Source organism: Pongo pygmaeus, chromosome 1 (genome assembly GCF_028885625.2).
Source record: "Pongo pygmaeus isolate AG05252 chromosome 1, NHGRI_mPonPyg2-v2.0_pri, whole genome shotgun sequence".
NCBI classification, from domain to species: Eukaryota; Metazoa; Chordata; class Mammalia; order Primates; family Hominidae; genus Pongo; species Pongo pygmaeus.
Window position 1 is genome coordinate 158,329,285 of NC_072373.2, and position 20,822 is coordinate 158,350,106.

At 35.5% G+C, this 20,822-nt stretch overlaps 1 protein-coding gene across 1 annotated transcript in view; it reads left to right on the forward strand.

The window, feature by feature from the left end:
* The window catches only part of NEGR1 (neuronal growth regulator 1), a 911,208-nt gene that overhangs the window by 368,628 nt on the left and 521,758 nt on the right, over positions 1-20,822 (forward strand). The gene's annotated exons all lie outside the window — the stretch shown is intronic.

The window sequence follows — 20,822 nt, forward strand, 5'->3', positions numbered from 1 at the left end:
TATGCAAGTATTGTAGTCATTAGGAAGTGTAATGACTATTACAGGCATACAAATCCCTACTTACAAAGATAAAGAAATATCCATTAACACCATATTATGGCATTTGTAAATGATTCACCTCATATCTTCCTTTGATTCTTCCCTTCAATAAATCTTTGGAGCCCATGGTTGATACATTACATGTTTGAAACCTACAATAGATACATGAAAATATTAGAACTTTTTGAAATATGCATAGTAACTCTTTAAATGCAGTCCTCCAAGCATTCAAATACTCTGTCTCAATCCAACCTCTGTTTACTTTGATTCAAGTCACAATGAAAAGTAGCAGACTTCTAGGATTCCTTTATTTAAATATAGAGTAATTGAGAAAATATGTACACAATGGTTTATATTTGATTTACTTTCAGTAGATCATAAATCATGCTAGCTAACTTTCAATCTCCAGATACAAACAGAATCATCAAATTATTTTATTTCTCTTGCATACTAAAGTATAAGGGCATAAGTCCCCTAAAATACAAATGGTTTTCAAGAAAAATGTAATTATTATGCTAGGAAAATGGAAAACATTTATTTTTTGCCCTTTTACATTATTTCTTTCTGCTTTATAAATTAATCATGTGTTGATTGTTTAGAAATATTATGCTCTGTGGAACTAAAACTGAAGTAGCCTTATTTCTAAGTAAAATTAATAACAAACTATGTGATAATGTGGTGCCAGAGCATGCACGTTTTATTCCTAATAGGAAAGTTGAGTGAGCAAGTCAGCTGTACTCTCTTTGAGTTTACCCTTCAATAAGTCAAGGCTGAAAATTAATTTAGGTGCATAGCTTAAGTCTGAAAAAGATTATTAATCTATACCCTTATTAATTGAGCTTTATTTCCTTATGTAAAGGTAAACTTGAATTCAAACACAGCTTCAATTGTTAGTACAGTAAATATTTTAACTTTGTGATAAGGTTAAACTTCTTAAACAATTAACTTTAAGGAGGAAAGTATAAATTGAAAAATAAGTCAATTAATTTCCTCAGTGATTTTTCTCTTTTTTACAGATTGTTGTAGACTGTGATGATGTTCATTATTTAAAAGTGGTATATCAGAATATAATAACATCTTCACAAAAGTTCATCTTTAATCAGAGATTATTCAGGGACTCCAGAGGGTGGGAGTTAATCCACCTTCAGAAACTGACATGAGATTGTAAGACAAAACACATTTCTTATGTTATTCAAGCCTAATCCTGTTCTCTTGTTCAGTTCTCTGCCCTTTGACTTGAGTTTCTAGCTCAAAGACTCTAAAAGATTTTCATTATGTGAAAAAATAAAGTATACTTGAACAATAATATGTTCGAGTTACTTAAGACACAGACATTTTGCTTGTACATTTTAAACTTGTAGGTTTAAATGATATATTTCTGAAGAATAAATATATCCCATTTTCCTTTTTCCATTCTCTCTTGTTCCATATTAGGTCTATATTTGAAATACCCACACTATTGGTATTTAAGACCAGCCTAGGTACATGTTTAATTCTCATAGGATTTTTTAAATAACTTTATATTACATAAGTTGTTTAATATTGTTCACGTTTTTAAAACTGCTACATGTCTTACTATAGTACTCTTTTTTGCTGGTCATTAGACGATGGCGAACTTTTGAGCAGTTACGAATGTACTTATTGAATGTTCCTTCAGTATAATATTTTATTCCTCTAGAAAAAGAAAAATCCATGTTACTATTTTGAAAGTATAAGATTGGATAAAATTAAAAGCTAAGAATTTTACAGTATTTATGAACATAATTACTTATTAGAAGTTGATTGACATGTAGGCGGTTTTCAAATTACATTAATAAAGTTCAGGGAATACATTAATAGGCTTGTCAGTCAATTCAAGTACTAAATAAATGTCACAAAAAGTCAACCCCACTTAAGCTACATTTCTTCTCAATGAACAAAAGTAAACTGATGGGTACACCTCTTCAGTCCCTAAATTTGTTAGATTGTCTGATGCCCAGGGGTATCAGCATAGTTTTGAAGCATATGCTCTTTGCCTAACAATCTGACAATCCTTCATTCACCAAGATAAAGAAGCTTAGCAACTGAGGGAAGACTGGATTAATCACTGATGTCAAACATACATTGGCTGGTAAAAACAAAGCTCATCTTCAATTGTTGCACGTACTCCAGGGAACTATTTTTTTAAATCATTTTGAAAAGGGATAAAAAGGGGATATATTGTCCACACAGACACTATGTTTAAGAAATTTATTAGTGCTACTGATTTCTTAGAGCTATTAATATAAATAAATGGAGCAATGGAGGAGGAAAAACACTAAAATAGGAAAACCTGGATTCTAATCTGGAATTGTCCTGCGTAAAATAGGCAATTCTTAAGTCTCTCTGAACTCTGGCTTTCTTATTTCAAAAGAGACATAAGACAAGAAGATCTTTAAGGTCCACACCAGTCAAAAAAAGACAAATGATAAAAACAAACAAAAACAAAACAAATAAAAAAACCCCCCAAAATCCCACTTCAATTATTTGCTTTGACTTAATAGGAAAAAATGTTTAAGTTAAAAAAGAAAAATATTTTATAACTTTTATTGAACACCATGCAAACTAATGTTTACATATAGCTCCTGTTACTACTTACTCCACAAGTACATTTCATTTCTCTTTATATTTTTTCTTTATCCAATGGAGCTGAGTAACCTATGTATTTATGAAATTTGGAGAATGTGATAATTTGGAGCCTGGCTTTAAAAGGGTGGAAACTGGCTAATAGACTTAATAATAAAATAAATTTTTTCATTACCTATATATAACATGGTTTTGATAAATCAAATGACCTATTATTCACTGTTTTGAACTATGTGATATATTTACTAAGAACTCATTTCTTTGTTTATAAGTATAAAAGTGTGTGAGGCTGGAGGACTTGTTATGAAGCAAGAGCTCCTTATTAAAATACTGTAATGTTGAGAAACATGAAATATAGACACTGCCCATTTGAATATATGTCAGGAATTGTGCTATGGTTAGAATGTGTCCCCCAAAGTTCATGTGTCGGAAAATTAATCTTGAAAGGAACAATGTTTGAGGTGCAGTCAAATAAAAGCTGGTTATTCATTCATGAGAGCTCTCATGAATGGGTTAATATTGCTGTCATGGGATTGGATTAGTTGTTGTGAGAGTGGGTTTGTTATAAAAGTGAGTTAGGCCCCCTGTTGCTTTCTTGTTCTTGTCCATCTGTTTTCTGCCATGGGATGATGCAGCACAAAGGCTCTTGGAAGTTGTTGGCACTATGCTCTTGGACTTCTCAGCCCCCAAAAATATGAGCCAAATAAGTTTCTGTTCATTATAAATTACCCGATCCGGGATATTCTATTATAACAACATAAAATGGACTAAGACATGGTTCCTACTTTTAGTTCTCCATGATGTTTAAAGTCTAGATTGTATAGAGCACAAATTAGACACTCATAGATAGCATGTATTAAATAAACATATTAAATGTTTACTGCTCAACTCATTCCCTTTCAAGGAAATATACTCTTAAGTTTTCTCTGGTCAGAGTAGAAGGAGATTTGACTAGCACATAACTCTATAATCAAAATAACTTCTCAAAGGTATTTAACTTCTCCAGGGTATTGTAATTTCCTTAGGGTACATAACTCACCTAGAGTATTTGTAATAGGTGGGGTGCTACACTTCCCTTATCAAGGGTGGGCTTGTTTCTCTAGAACCTGGGAGTGTAGTTAGAAGACAACATTCCGGGCCCTTTTGAGGATAGCCTCAGCTGCAGAGAGCTTCCTTGCCGAAGTTAAACCCTGCCTAGAGCAGCCAACACCCAATGACTGCTTGAGGCAAGGAGTATAAAGACCTTTTCCTTTTAGCCCAATGTAGGACAGCTTTGATGGGCCATTTTAGGTTCAGAGCTCCTCATGGGCAGCTGAGGCTATTGTCCAGACTCCGTTGCAGCTCTACTTCTTACTGTATTCAAACCCATCTCCTTCTTCTTCCATCCCCAGCAGCTGATCACAAGGATATTTCCTAATAAACATCTTGCACTCTAAACTCTATCTTGTTTGAATTCGTTTCACAAAGATCCTAAAGTATGACAATATCAGATCCATATCTCTTGCTTAGTCATTGTTTTGAGAAAGCCTTTATAAAATGAAAAGGCATTCAAACATCATTTATTATTAATATTCTATTTTATGTTAAAAGGGATTTGAAGTGGCTTATGGAGGAGTATTCAGAACACCAAGATAGATAGGAAGAACAAAATAAACACGACAACAGTAGGATGCAGTCAGAGGTGAGGTTAGATCATAAAATTTGTAATATGATTTTCATATAATTTCAGAGCATGGCAAAAAGATATTTGTAAGATTTCTGAAAGCCAATATATAGAGAGAAACAGAATCAGTTATTCATTTCATAGTTCATAGGTTAAAACTTACTTTTCTCAGTACTCTGATCCTGTTATTCAGAATAAAGTAGCATTTCTGCCATGAGCTATCTCAGAGCATCATGGTGAGGTATAAGGAACATCTCTTTGGTACACATAGCATTCATTCATAAGGCTTTTACTTATAACAGCTTTCAATATAACCTGAAGAGCAGGGGAGTAAAAAATAAATTTAAAAATAAATTCAATAAGATGCCATTCCAATAACAGGGAGATAGCTTTTTGATTACCACCTTAATCTATGAAGAAATTTTAGAACCTATCCTTCTTAGGCAAAACTCCACAAATATTATTTCTCCCACTTAGTCGTTGAATAGTAATTCAAGTGCAGATACTTCAAAGTTATACTTACCAGTGATTATCCGGAGAGCAATTACTCTATGCGGCCACAAGTATAAAGCCATATTCTCCAAAGATTAGCACATCTTTGTCTAATGTTAACATCCTTTCAATGAATACTAAGGCCTTGACAAGGTGCACACTGAAAGAGAAGGACACCACACTCTGTTCCAGTTTGAGCTGATGGAAATAAACAGCATCACAGGACATGGGCCAGCTTTTCCCAGAAGACCAAAAGAAGAAAAAAAAAAAAACAAAACAGTAATGGTGAAAAAAGCATGAAAAAATACTACATACATTGGACAATTCAAGCCATTGTGCTGCAACAGTGAAAATTTCAAAATTTTCAACAAGTCAAAAAATGAAACCAAAGAAAAATTATTGCCACTAACGAAAATTTTACAGAGCTACAGATGCTGAAACAGTCATTGTCTGGATGCAATAATGGCTCATGACAAGACTCTCATATTGGATCCTAGTCTGTTTTATTCAGGATCTATTTTTACCGGTGGAGGAGATCAAGATTATACACGGGAACCCAATCTTGGACATGCTCTAAAACACAAAGAAATGGACAAAGATTCAAACCACATGCTGTTAATATTTTTAGCAGGGAAACAATAATAAACCATATGAAATAAAAATGGCTTACTAACCGTTATGTACCGTTACCCTACCCAAAATATCTTTATCTTTAAGGAATGCACCTTCATACTTACAAAACTTAATCTTAGATAAATGAAAAAAGATAACTTGTTAGTGGAGCTACTACCAGTAAAAACTAGGAGTGGGTCTCCCAAAATTGTCCATGTTTTTTTTGTACATTATTTATAGCTTCTTTATATAAATAACTAGATAACAAAGCTACATTTCTAAGAACATATATGATAAATACATGTTATCTGCTTGTAAGAAAATGCTTATTATTTGCTCTCTATAATTTGGCTAAAAGTGATCTCAAATATTTAAGATAAACATTACATGGATAGGGGTGTACATACTCCTTCTCATTCCCTTTTCAGGGGATTCCGACCTGTTCTACCATAAATCATTATTTACTTACCCCATTTACATTATAGTGCAGGTCCAAGGGAAGACTAATTATACTGAGCTCAGGCAGACTAATCAATACCTGACTACTGATCACAGGGTGAAAGACCAAGTAAGTTCAATTACTGATAACAATAAGACTGTATTAGTCCCTACAAATTTTCCCCACAATGAAGTAGTAACGATGGAACTAGGCCTAAGAACATTGCATTGCTTTTTTCTATTTCTATTGATCTGAAATGTCCAGTTTTGCAATTTATGAAGACAGGATCTTATTAGCATTTTGGAAGATATGCCTCATTAGTTAACAGGACGATCATTTTATATATATATATAAAACAGTGAGATACTGTCTCACGAAAAAAAATATATATAGGTATATATATACACACATATGTATATATATGTGTATAGGTGTGTATATATGTGTGTATATATAAATATATATACACATACATATACATATGTATACATATGTATACATATATACACATATGTATATATATACATATGTGTGTATATATATATATTTATTATATATATGTGTGTGTATATATATATTTTTTTTCCTGAGACAGCATCTCACTCTGTGTCCAGGCTGGAGTGTAGTGGCTCAGTCTTGGCCTACTGCAGCCTCAACCTCCCTGGCCTCAGGTGATCCTCCCACCTCAGCCTCTCATGTAGCTGGGACTACAGCTGTATACCACTCTGCCTGGCTTTTTTTTTTTTTTTTTTTTTTTTTTTTTAGCGATTGGGTCTTGCCATGTTGCCCATGCTGGTCTCAAACGCCTGGGCTCAGGTGATCTACCCACCTCGGCCAGCCTCCCAAAGTGCTGGGATTACCGACATGAGCCCCTACGCCTGGCCAGGACTATCATTATATTCCCCGGGTACTTTATCCAGTAGGAAATATTTAATCTGTTGAACTATATGAAGCAATATTATTGACGTCTAGAGAGACAATGATCTGATATCTAAACAATTTAGAATAGTTATGCCTAATTTGGGAAACTTGGGAAAAATAAGTTTTTCAGGTGTCATTCGTGATCTTAGACTTTAGCAAGATTATTTCCACAAATATACCTTCACAGACAAATTCAGAATCAAGGTTGTTTTCCCAAATGTACCTTCACAGACAAATTCAGATCTAAGATTATTTTCCCAAATATACCTTCACAGACAAATTTAGATGCAAGATTATTTCCCCAAATATACCTTGACAGAAAAACTCAGGTTCACCATCTGTGCTTCTGTGGGGTAGGCTTTTTTAGGCAAGGAAATCTTGCATAACAATTAAAAAATTAATGCATTTTTCAGGTGGACATTTTCAGCTTTCTTTTCACACAATCCCTTCTGGCTAGAATTGCTATGGTTACATGGCAGGATATATCAGACCAGATTCTAGGAATTCATTATCTCACTTTTCTAATTGACATTCATTAGGTTATGGGTTTAGCTACTATGATTTATAAGATATAAGGTGAATTGAGCTACTTTTAGTAAAATTCTTGTTTGAATACAAGCTTGTCTTCCAGAATACACATTTTTTTCTTCTAAATATTCTAATATTCAGAATTATTGAACATTACTTTTCTACAGTTGGGAATAAAGAAGTAGCAGAAAGAGAAGGTAGATTTCAGTAAATAGTATTTTACTTCCAAAAGATTTCCTATGTAAATATATAGATCGTATTTTCCTAAGCAAAATTATCACATGAAGTTTTATATATTGCCTAATGTAAGGTCTGATATTAGAACAATACTGTACATCAAAACTGTGCCAAAATCCATAATGCCCTTCTTACTCTACACAAAGGGAATTACTAAGTTGATAATATTATCTTATGCATTTTCAATTTGTTGTTATTTGCCAATGAAAGACAAGTAGGGAAGAGCAAAAAAAAAAAAAATCATATCGATAGCCACCACACATTGTCGGCTTCCATCTGAGTCATCTCTTTTTTTTTTCCTATAGAAGGAACTTTGTGAGTTCATAGCAGAAAGGAGGAGCACTACTGGAATTTAAATAAGCATCTTTGCTAACTAGGAAATTATACCAGCAAGGAAGATTCTACTTCAGTGTCTTGGATCTACTCATGAGATGAATAATATGTTGAGAGGGTGGTAGAAGGGGGCCAAAAATCAAATATTTATACACCTTGTGGTCAGTGTTGATGAGGAGAAATGTTGCCCTACTTTATCCTTTTTTTTTTTTTTTCGAGTTTTAAGCTTGAATCAGAGTGGCAAGTATTCCATAAAAACATATCTGGGAATAGGATATATAAGAAAGAAGAAGAATATTATATATTATTCATTTGGAGACTAAGGCAGTATTTCTGTTTTTGATAACACACAGTCTAAAATTACAATTTGAAAATAATTTAAAGTAATTATCCCTTTAAGCAAGATTTGCTGCCTTTAAAAGTCCCTTTAATGATTAATGGATATTTCTTACAATTCCTGAAGCACAGAGTTTGATAAGTATGTCAGAGCTCAGCAGACTGATCACATTTTCATGTTCTTGGTAGTAATTCTTAGTTTTGCATGTGAAATCTGTATTGGAAAGTGGTTATATTTGTTGCCTATCTTGGAGTATATTCATTTTCTCTTAAAAAAACAAAATAACTGTGTAAGTAATACATGTCAAATCCCAGTGCAATGTACACTATCACTACCAAAATCTCTCTATAAATAAAAGATTACTAACCTCTAGCTGGCACATTTATTTTAAGAAACACTGCAAATAAAACCTATGTCTGGTGAAATAACTTATCTTCTTGCAGTCATTTTAATGGGATTTGATCTATGAAATAATTTTTCTTTTTTTTTTTCCCAAATCATGTATATAATTAAGATATCACTATAAAGGCAATTAGGAATTTACTGTTGTCATTAGTTAAATGCCAACTGACAATACTGCTTGTAACCTTTATGTAAAGCAAAGATAACATTTTGCAGGAGAAAATTTGAATCTGCTAATATTGTTTACTATATGATCTGTAGTAGAAAAATAAGGATTAATCATATGTAGCACCAACAGGAAAATGGACACAATTAAAACTGGTGGCAAAGCTTAGTTTGCAGAATTAGAGTGAGGCTATGTTCCATTATCTCTCTTCCCCATACTTCACCACCCATCCCTTCAGCATCTTCTGGTTAGTAATCTAGCAAGAGGTTAGAAGTAGAAAGACTCGGGGAAAAAGGGACCATGCACCTGCACTAAGTTGTCAGTTTTCTAGCCCGCATTGGCAGGTTTGCATTTAGACAAGTGGCCCTTAAACAGTTTGTGGTCATGAACCCATTTGAAAATCTGATGAATTTGTAGACCCCTTCTCTGGAAAAATACACATACCTTTAGCATACTTCTTTACATGAGCACAGGCTTATGAACACCCTAAATCTATTTGTGGACTCCAAGTAAGATCTCAAGTCAACTTATTGAGCGTGATGACTAGGTCTTATTTTATTTTATTTTATTTTTTGACTCTCAACCAGGATGGTGTCTGACAAATGTTAGAAACTCAGTAGAGTTTTATTGTTTTTATAAACGCACATATTTCTTTCTGCCTAGCTTCATGCCAATCGTTTTTGCTTAAGCTGTGACTTAGTATGTTGATGCTATCTTTAGGACATAAGACCGTGAATGCTGACATAATAAGAAAAAAAAAGGATTAGTTAGACATTCATGACTTAGATTGCTTATTTTTATTTGAGGCCAAAACCTTCTTATTCTCTATAATTTCCATATTTTCACAAGTGTAGAATAGTGAATGTGTGTTGTAGTAAAAAGTAACAAATAAGACACCAGCATTCTACAAAATATATTCTGCCCTAGCAATGTTATTTTGAGAAAAAATATACTTTACATGGGACAGAGTTAGCTACAAAGACTGTAGCCAAACGTTTCTAATGCCAAACCCAAACAAGAGTTTAACATTTAAAAAAAGCCAACAGTTACACAATTAAAATTTTATCTCAGGTTTTTGCTCATTCTTTTAGGTTTTGACTTGAACAAATGGGTGGATGGACACTTTTTTAAATGAGATATTGAAGACTTGAGGAAGGACAGATTTTGCAGCTATTTATTAGTGCAGAATAAAGTGAGATGTGTTGTTATTCACTCTGCTTAAGACTTGTTCATTTTAAGTGAGCCCATTTTAAAAGAGCAGGCAGGATGACTTCAGTTTATGTCAATAAAGACTTATGAAGTCTCACTTTAATTCAATACTAACTATGTGCAAATAACTTTGCTAAATGTTGCACATACATTCATTCATTACCCCTTGTGGTAGGCCGAATTATACAGTCTCCAAATATGACTACATCCTCATCTACAGAAACAATGAATTTATTAGGTTAAGTGGCAAGGAAAAATGTAATCTGATCTTAAGACAGGGCTAGCCTATAATCCCAGCACTTTGGAAGAACGAAGCAGGAGGATCACTTGAGACCATCCTGGATAACACAGGGAGACTCTATTTCTACATTTTTTTTTTTTTAAATAGCTGCTGTTGTCCCAGCTACTTTGGAGGCTGAGAGGATTGCTTGGGCACAAAGGGTGGAGGATTGCTTGGGCACAAAGGGTGGAGACTATAGTGAGTGGTGATCGTGCCACTGCACTCCAGCCTGGGTGACAGAACGAGACCCTGCCACAAAAAAAAAAAAAAAAAAAAAAAAAAAAGTGCCTATTAACTTAGATTATCCAGTCAGGCCCAGTGAAATCACATGGGCCCTTAAAAGTGGAAGAGGAAGGCAAAATAATTTTCAGAGGGAGCTGACTACTGATGTAGGCCAGATTGATGTGCTAAAGAAGGACTCAACCTACAATGGCTGGATTTAATGATAGAGGAAGGGGACCCTGAGCCAAGGAATATGGATAGACTTTAGAAGTCAGGAAAGTCAAGGAAATGAAATCTCCTCTAGAAACTCCAGAAGGGAATTCAGCCCTGCCAACACCTCGAGTATAGCTGAGTGAGACATGTCTACCCTAACAGACACGTAAGATACACTTGTGTTGTTTTAAGCCACTAAATTTGTGATAATTTGTTATGGCAGCCAATAGGAAAACTAATACACTCCCCATGCACATTCACACATATACACACTCTAAAATAAAGGTACCTTTATATCCATCTAGAATAAGTTTCTTAACCTCAGTACTATTGACATTTTGGCCATGTGAGTGTGTGTGTGTGTGTGTGAGAGAGAGAGAGAGAGTGCGTGTATCGCTGTCCAAGTGTAAGATACCCTGGCCTCAACATATGGACACTAGCAGCATTCCCTACTTGTGACACTTAAATGTCTGCTGGGGCGAAAATTACCCCTGGTTGAGAACCACTGATGGAATAGAAGACAAATGCTTTAATTTTCAAATGCATGGCAGGTTGTGAAAAGCTCCATGAAAATATGGATCATATCTATCTTACTGACCTAACCTGAGTGAGTAGAACAGGGGCTGCATATAAAAGGGGATGAAATAAATATTTAATGGATGATAGAATGAAGGAGTGAAGTCTCTTAGAGTATAAACCAGCCAATAACCAGAGAAAATTCTTCTGTATTTTTTCTCTCTGGTCTATTTCCCCTGTTGACACTAGTAAAGATCAGTATTCTTTCTCCTAAGTAGTTTAGCATGGCATAAGTATTAGATTGACCTCAAGTCATATTCACTTTTAATATTTATAAAGTGTGTGAACTTGGTCAAGTGTCTTCATCTATTTAACACTCACCTCCATCCTCTGAGAAGTAAAAAGTAATCCCCAGCTCTCTGGTTTGCTATAAAAATCTACAAAACAATTAGATATATATTTCTTGAAGTGTCCGACTCAGAGTAGATATTCAATCTGAGTTATAATCTTTCTTTTTCCAAAGAGCTAATAGTGTACATATAGGTCCTTTCTTCTTTCTCCTTTTGAATTAGGATGCAATTGATATTGCTCTCACTGATTCCAAGTGATCTTTACTAAGAATTTAGACAACAAAGTTAAGACTGTAAAATATCAATAAAATTAATTACCCTTCTCATGGAGAAATTCTATGTGAAAAGGATATAATAAATTTAAACCAATGTTAAGGTTTTGAACATAATTCAAAATAATCTTATATTTTTTGGAAAATTTCTACCTAAAATTAATGGAAAGATATTATGCACTCATTTTTGCCTATTTGATCTCAAAACTATTCTCTGCACCTCTCTTGCTATGCTCTATGTCACCCCCACACCAGAAGGTGCATTCCCAGCCTACTATGTTTTTTGGTTTCTGGCAGGGTTCACTCAATGGGAGATACTGGCAAGAGAGTGATTGTAGACTGGAGGAAGAGAGAAATCAGGCTATTTTCCTCTCTTATTGTCACAGGTGGTGTCTCCCGCAAAGCCTTTTATTTCCTTGGCTCCAGGTTCAGCTGGACAGCCCATCCTCCTATTTGCACAGCTCGCACTGGGAAACTCCATGTCATGGGCCTAGCTGCTATTGAACAGTCCTGACCTGTGGGCTCTGGCAATGAGACCTTCTTACAAAAGTATTAGCGGCTTCTTCTTGTTACAGATCTCTGAGGTTCTCCCCTTCATGTGCTCTGGCTTCTTAGACTTTCATCACGTATGTAAAAACTTCTCTGTATTAGACCATCCTTTTTGAAATATGGTTGACACTTGAACAACATGAGGATTAGGGGCACTGACCTCCTACACAGTCAAAAATCTGCACGTAATCTTTGACTCCCCCAAAACTTTACTAATAGCCTACTATTAACTGGAAGCCTTACCAATAACATACATAGTCAATTAACACATATTTTATGTTATAAAATATGTATGTATATGTATGAACCATGCGATGGTATTCTATATATATATATATATTCTTATACTGTATCTATTCTATATATATATTCTTATACTGTATCTATAAGAATATATATATATTCTATACTGTATTCCTACAATACAGTAAGCTAAAGGGAAGAAAATGTTATTAAGAAAATCATAGAAAAGAGAAAATGTATTTAGTATTCATCAAATAAAAGTGGAACATCATAAAGTTCTTTATGCTCATCTTCACATTGAATACACTAAAGCAGAGGAGAAAGAAGAGGGGTTGGTCCTGCTGTGTCTGGTGGCAGAGGTGGAGGAAAATCCAAGTGTACATGGACTCTTGAAGTTTAAACCTGCATTGTTCAAAGGTCAAATGTACTTAGATTGGTTTATATTTTCCTGGCTGTATCCCAACTGGTAAAGATATTTTCTTAAAATTTCAAGTGGTTTTGAGTTGTAAATATTCCCAAAAGGCAAGTGTTTAAGCTCGATCCTTTATATAGTTAACCATTTTATATAATGATAATTACTGCCTTACATTCTAGGAAAAATATGTCTCATTCCTGAATATCAAAAGCAAATTTAAAAACAAATTTTAAAATTAATTGCACATATATTGAGATCTCAGATTTATTAAACTAATGATTAGAAAGTAAGATAAATTGGGGAAAAGCTAAAAGTATGCATAATTATTAAATGCTAGCATTTATGTGAGCCTTGGGCTTCTCTTTATTAGCTTTTGGGTGCGATTATCATTAACATTTCAGTTGCATCCTTAATGAATATTAGAGCTACAAATACACAATGGCATGAGTGAAAATAGGAGTCTTTCATTACCACACAGACTGAAACTTTAAGAAAAATAACTTACAGAGAGGCTGTAGAGCTGTGATTGTATATTTACCCTGGGAGCTATGAGCTGTCTAGAAGTATTCTGAGCTTTGATTTTTACAGCTGCACCTGTGCTGGGTGGAGAAACTAGTGAAGAGCAATTTGCGCCTCTTCAGTAAACCAGTTAACTGATTTTGGACACTAACTCTAAAGCAACTTAGCCACATTCTTTGAGCATTTGCTTTGTGCTAAGCATTGTTGTAAGTGTTGGAAAAGAAAGATCTGCAAATAAAAATTAGTCCTTCTTTCCAAGGAAATTACCTATCAGCTGGGGGATACTGACTTGGAGGCAAATGAGTGCACTAAAGTTAGGTAGGGGCTAGGACAGATGTATATATAGGGCACATAAGGCAGGTCTTCTTTTTCTGTAGGATCATACCCAACTTTTGGGGTGAAGTAGTGGATAGGCTTGAGGTTTAATTACAAGGCATGAAGTGATAGCCATAGTATACTGCTTGGAAGTTACTCTTAGGGTATATAGTAAGTCATTCAGAGCTCAATGAGGAGCTACTTCAAGCCTCAGCAAGTGCTGAATAAGCAATTAGATGTATAAACTCACATTGTCTTGTTCCATAAAATGGAATAAGAACTGTGGGGAAGGAGCAGGAACAGGACAAGATGAGAGGAATAGCTCAATCAGAGCATTGCCATAAGATGGCCTTTAGAAGTGGTACTGACAAAGAGATACTCAAATGTACAGCTCCTGGGAGTTGGAGATGGCTTGGAGGTGGTTTGAGCATGTAGAAGCAATGGGGGCAATGGAGGACTCTGGGGAGTAGTTGTAGGAGGCTATAATTGCTGAGCTCAACTGCTGACTGGAGCCATTCAATATTGAGAGGAGCAGCTGCAGAGAGCTTAAGCAGGGAACCCTGGAGAGCCACAGTTGGAGCTTCCCCAGATTAAGAAGCTGCCAGGGGAAGCAGCAGTTATGAGTGTCATTGTATGGAAAGTTCAAAGTTATCCATTCAGTTCCACCGTCTCTGCAGCTGGCAATGGTTGAAACACAGTCTTAGATATATGAAGAAATGGTGAAATATTGAAAAGACTGACAAAATATGTTTGAGTTTTTTAAAGACAACTTTCCTCAAACTCGAACGTAGGCTTTCTTGGCTAATGTGGTATTACTTTTGGTTGTTGTTTGTTTATTGAGGAACAATTTTACCCTAAAAATAGCTGTTACATTGGCCAAAACCAGGAGACTTGATTTTAAATTAAAGGATTCACTAACCAAAAAATCAACGAGACTATATGCAAAATTTGATACTTTTTGATATTTCTCCCCTGGAAAGAGTAACTGTAGTTTTTATCCTGTTCTCAAAGTTCCTGATGCAAAAAAAAAAAAAAAAGTTAAGACAGTTTGTATTAAGAAGACAAAAAAGATTAGCTAATAGAGAATTTGGTAACATCTATTATCAACTTATCCACAAAAGATGCTGTTGTATAACAGTGTGATGAATTTAGGTAATCATTACATTGAACACTGTCTAGCATTACTATGAGGCTGTCCTCTTCAAATATTGTTCAGGATAACGAACCTTGGTATATTGGTGATCCCTTCTGCATCTTTTTGGATCAGCTTGGGTTTGATTATGGAGGAAGATGGAAGCAGCATAATAGATATTTTGTTTGAGTAAAACACAATTATGATGTAAAAACTTGAGAAAGAGAATCCAGCTGGAAAGTTATTGTGTTAGTCCACCTTTGAATGAGAGCTGAGAACTACTGTGGATCCTGTAGAAATGGAAGGAAGAATGTGGAGGTGGAGGTATTCATTCAACTTGTGAATGTGAGCACTGTAATTTTAAAATAATAATGCATCAATTTATTTTTTTTTGAAATCTCACAGTACTGCAAATTTTTATCAAAATCACTCCATCTGGAAAAATTCTGTGTGGATTAAGCCACATGAGAATCAGTTACCCTGGCTTAACAGATATTTCATTGCTGTGGGTTTTAATCGATAAACTTGACCTTCTAACTTTGCCGGTTATACAATCTGTTCTGAGCAAACAATGAAATGATGTGAAGTGAGTCAGGCTTTGAGTATATTAGCGAATTGGGGCCTGAGTGACCAAGAATGAAATGTCAGGATAACAACACAAAGAAGAAAACTCATTTTTTCAGGTTCAACTTACTCGATTTTTTTTTTTTAATGGCACAGCATACCGTACTCTCATTTAAAAAGAGCATTTTACCCAAAAAGCTATGTGTGTTTTTCAAGTTAACATAAATTTACCCTTGAAGTCTCTGACCTAGTAAAGACTCCTGGAATAGTTACTTTAAGTCTTCTCTGAACAAATAAAAAATTGCTCTCAAAGGTATTTATTTAGCTAATGAAGATACCTTGCAGACCATTTGAACAATTATTTGAAAGCAGAAACCATTGAAGGCTCATCCATCTCTCATGGAGAGTTGCTGGCTTTGCACACCTTGGAGTGTTTTTTTGTTCCCCAACTCCAACTCCAAAGCAGAAACTGTCCCACTTTCTGAGACTTGACATGTGGTTGGGATTACTGCAAGGCTTTTGGGCTTTTGAGCTCGCAGTTCATACACTTGTTTTTGACAGTATGATGTGTTCTTCTTCTTTTTTTTTTTTTTTTTTAGGCGGAGTCTCGTTCTGTCGCCCAGGCTAGAGTGCTGTAGCGCAATCTCGGCTCACTGCAACCTCTACCTCCCGGGTTCACGCCATTCTCCCGCCTCAGCCTCCCGAGTAGCTGGGACTACAGGCACCCGCCACCATGCCCGGCTAATTTTTTATACTTTTAGTGGAGACGGGGTTTCACCGTGTTAGCCAGGATGCTCTCGATCTCCTGACCTTGTGATCCGCCCGCCTCGGCCTCCCAAAGTGCTAGGATTACAGGCGTGAGCCACCGCGCCCGGCATGATGTGTTCTTTTAACTTTGCAGTAGAGCACACAGTAGTGAGGTCGTTCTTAAAGGCAACCTAACTCAATTTGTGCTTTTTGAAGAGTGGTTTGGTGTTCAATTTGGCCGCTTCCAAAATGTATATGACTTACTTTTTTTTTTTTTTTTAAGACGGAGGCTCGCTCTGTCGCCCAGGCTGGGGTGCAGCGGCGCGATCTCGGCTCACTGCAAGCTCCGCCTCCCGGGTTCACGCCATTCTCCTGCCTCAGCCTCTCCGAGTAGCTGGGACTACAAGCGCCCGCCACCACGCTCGGCTAATTTTTTGTATTTTTAGTAGAGACGGGGTTTCACCGTGCTCTCGATATACTGTCCTCGTGATCTGCCCGCCTCGGCCTCACAAAGTGCTGGGATTACAAGCATGAGCCACCGCACCCGTCCGATTTACTCTTTACATTTGCATGTAGTTAAAAAAAAAAAAAAATGGTATGGCCTTATCAAGATCAAAGAGAAAGAATGTTTTAATCTCTGGACCCTTCAAATTCACAGAGATTTCATGGAACATACTGAAGCCTTAAAATATGGAGTTAATCAAATAGAAAGCTATATATTTCAGACACAAATTTGTCTTCTGTTTTATTTCTTCAAGATAAGTGAAGAGGTCAGACTTCTAGTACATCACCTTCTGAAAAAATAGGGGTTAGTGTAAGTAAATATAACAATTTAATTCGGTATGCTTCATAGTTTTCCAGCTCTCTCCTTGTCCCAGTGCAGTATTTAACATTCCATAGCATCACTATAACGTGACATTTATGAGTAGCCATTGGCGCCCAGTGCACAGGCTGCTGTGCTGAGTGTGGCCTCAGTCCTCTCTATTACATAAAACAATGAGCATTGACACAGATGGAGCTATAGAGGGCATACACACACACAGGAAACACTGAGAAGAAAATGTGACAGTGACCTCTGCCTTTCTCTTTTTCCCAGACTCCCGTTGTCAGTCAAATAATCAGAAATTGCCCATCACACACAGCCCCATGGACCTCTTTTGCTGAGCTCAGAATAAAAACACTACCATGTTGACTAAAAAATAGTCTGTCTAATGATAAGTTAGAGTACTATGCACTTGGAATTGAAAGATCTCTGTTTTTTGTTTTGTTTTGTTTTGTCTTTTTTACAGAGTTTCACTCTTGCTGTCCAGGCTGGAGTGCAATGGCGCAATCTTGGCTTACTGCAACCTCCACCTCCCAGGTTCAAGCAATTCTCCTGCCTCAGCCTCCCTAGTAGCTGTGATTACAGGCACACGTCCCTATGCCTGGCTAATTTTTTGTATTTTTTTTAGTAGAGACGGGGTTTCACCATGTTGGCCAGGCTGGTCTCAAAGTCCTGACCTCAGGTGATCCACCCGCTTCAGCCTCCCAAAGTGTTGCGATTACAGGCGTGAGCCACAGCACCCGGCTTGGTATTTTGATCTCGTGATTCTAAATATATTCTTTACATTTTCAGTGTTTCATGATGAATGGGTATTTTTTAAGGATCTTTATATTATGTAGAACTTTGCTTAAACTTTGCTGTCTATTGCTTACTATCCTGATGATTAGTAAGGAAGAACAGAAAACATTTTGTTTCCGATAAGACTCATCATACTTTTAACTTTATGCTTTATACTTTATTTAACTTTTAAAATTACAATATTAATAGACATTGAAGCATCAGATAGTATAAAATAAACATTTAAATAAATGATACTAGTTTAAGGATATCTCTGTAGGAAGAAGTGTAGCCAGAATGGCAGGGAAACCCCCACTCCCTGCTTCCCCCAGGGCAACAATCCTTCTGCCCCTCTCTTCTCTCTTTTGCCCACCCTTACCCTCTGGGAATACTGAACATTTTGCTCTTCCCTTAAAGAACCTGATGTGTCACACCTCTGTGTTTTTGTTCTTTCCTAAACACTCTTCCTTCCCTCTAAGTAGGATTAATCATTTCTTCTCTGAACATCTCTGAGCATCCTTTTGGCTCTCCTATCATAGTCTGTTACTTGTTAAAGTATCTGTGTTTCTTGCTCAAAGGTAAACCACATGAGGGCAAGTAATATGTTTATTTATACTTATCAATATATGATCTCTTAATGAATTAATTTATGTTATTATTACTAATGGAACCATGTTCTGTGGAGAAAATGGCTTCTCCTAAATTACAGTATTACACAGGCATACACATTGGAAAGAATGAAAGTGCTGGAGTAAGACTTATCTGAACGTGGGCCTTGGCTCTGCCACTTAGGAGCTATATTAACTTAAGATTGAGACCCTTAGTCTATGGGAAGTTTTGTGGAGAATGAAATCCACATTATAGAATTAACTTCAAAATTAAGAAATGAAATGTGTTAAGAACTGGACACAAAGTCAGTACAATGAATGATACTATTATTATTATATATAATATATTTTAAGAGGTTTGTGTGTGTGTTCATAACCCGATGAAAAGGTCAGTTATTTGTTTTTGCTCCTCAATTTCTCCTTTTATTTATTACTCTAACTTCTTATTTAATAGATGTGTCAAACAACTTTGTTATAAATATTAGCTGCTTATTTCTCCAACTTTCTATTTTTTCTATTCTTTAGTGATGACAGCACAACATAGATAAATGCATATGCCAAGCCATTTTTCAACTTTGTAATGACAAAAAGGCTTCTTATCATATCTAAATATGTTCAAATGCCACTTAGTCACTTTTTAAAATCAGAATTAATGAGATTCTTGCTAACCTTTTTATTTTTATTTTAGTCCAATCACCTCCTAGCCTGACAAAGCATTAAAAAAAAAAAAAAAAAGATTTCATGATGTAGCCTCTAACAGTCGTAATGAGAGACTAATTGCAGCCCAAATTGGAAAAACTTTTGGTTTCAACTAAAGGAAGAGGAAAGACTTAATAGCATCCCAAAAGACTTTATAAACAAAATGATGGCCATTAGCAATAGCAAAAATAAGAACACAAGAGCAAAGAAATCCACCTAGTTAAAATAGGTAATAATAGGCAGTGGTTACAGACAAATGATGGCATCATGAGTATCTATATGGAAACACTGAAAAGGGAAACAACATTGTTTCCTAACTTCTTTGATATTGTGACACAAGCAAGAAACACAGAGACAGAGACAGTGAGAGAGATTGACTACATGAACTGTGGTAGCTCTCAATCCTCCCATCAGGAGGCTACTCAAAAATTATTCTCAAGAAAAACACATATCTTTCCATAGGACTGAATACTGTAGTACGTGGATGCTTTGTGTAAACTATGAGAAGACTAAACCAACACCCCCACATTTCTCTAGGAAAGAGAGAAGGGGCTTACACCACTTTCTCGTAAATGGGAGTGACAACAGCAAATGATAGCACCAAACTCGAAATCATATGAAAAGTGGGATGATCAAATGAATGGAAATAATTTAGAGTATCTGATTTTCATTACCTGGACTTAGACTTATTTCCAGTTAACTTATCTATTCAGAGCACAACTTTGTACCTCATTTAGTTCTTCTGTGAAATGTAGGAAAAAATCCAAAAAGGATAAGTTTGATCAGATATTAATGTAACAATCACCTATATTTTGATTGTTGAAGTAAAGGATGGACAAATTCTGTCTATAGAGAAGCTGGCCCCCAGATGAATCAGACACTGAAGTAAGGAAAACAGTGTATTCTTGTCCTCATGGGTACACTGCTAGTGTCTTCTTAGAATATAAATAGTGGTATGTATTGGCTAAGAAAGAGTTAATTCCTGTTCAGGTTTGGCATCTCAGAATCATATCCTAAGTTGACCATAAACTCTGATCTCAAGGACCAGAAATATCTCACAATCTTCTTATATGGTTCAAATTAGAATGTCTTTGTTTTAAATTTAGCAATTGTTATGTTAATGGAGAGAATGTTGGTATTGTGATCAACTCTTCACAGGGAAGCTTATATCACTGAGGGATTAGAGACATACTGGGAAAAATATTGTTTGTCTTGCATACACTAAGGAGTATACTTAGTTATCACTGCTTTTTTTTTTTTTCTTTCCTTCAGAGGAAACACTTTGTGTTACTAGAGTTTGCAACCATGTGTAAATGACTGTAAAATAATAGAATTCAGAAATGGAAGCTCTGTTTCTTTTTCTTTTGTGTCTATGTGCCATCCATTCTTTTGTTATAAAAGATTAGAAATGCTGAACAACTAGAAAGAAAATAATTATAAATTAAATCAGGGTAAAATGAATAGAAAGAAAATTCTAATCAGTTGACGAAGGCATATCATTTGGCATTGAGTCTTCTTTCAGTATTAACATATTTCCTCATCCTTCAAAATCGAATTGCTAAGGCTGAGACATCCAAAAATGAGAACATGGGAACG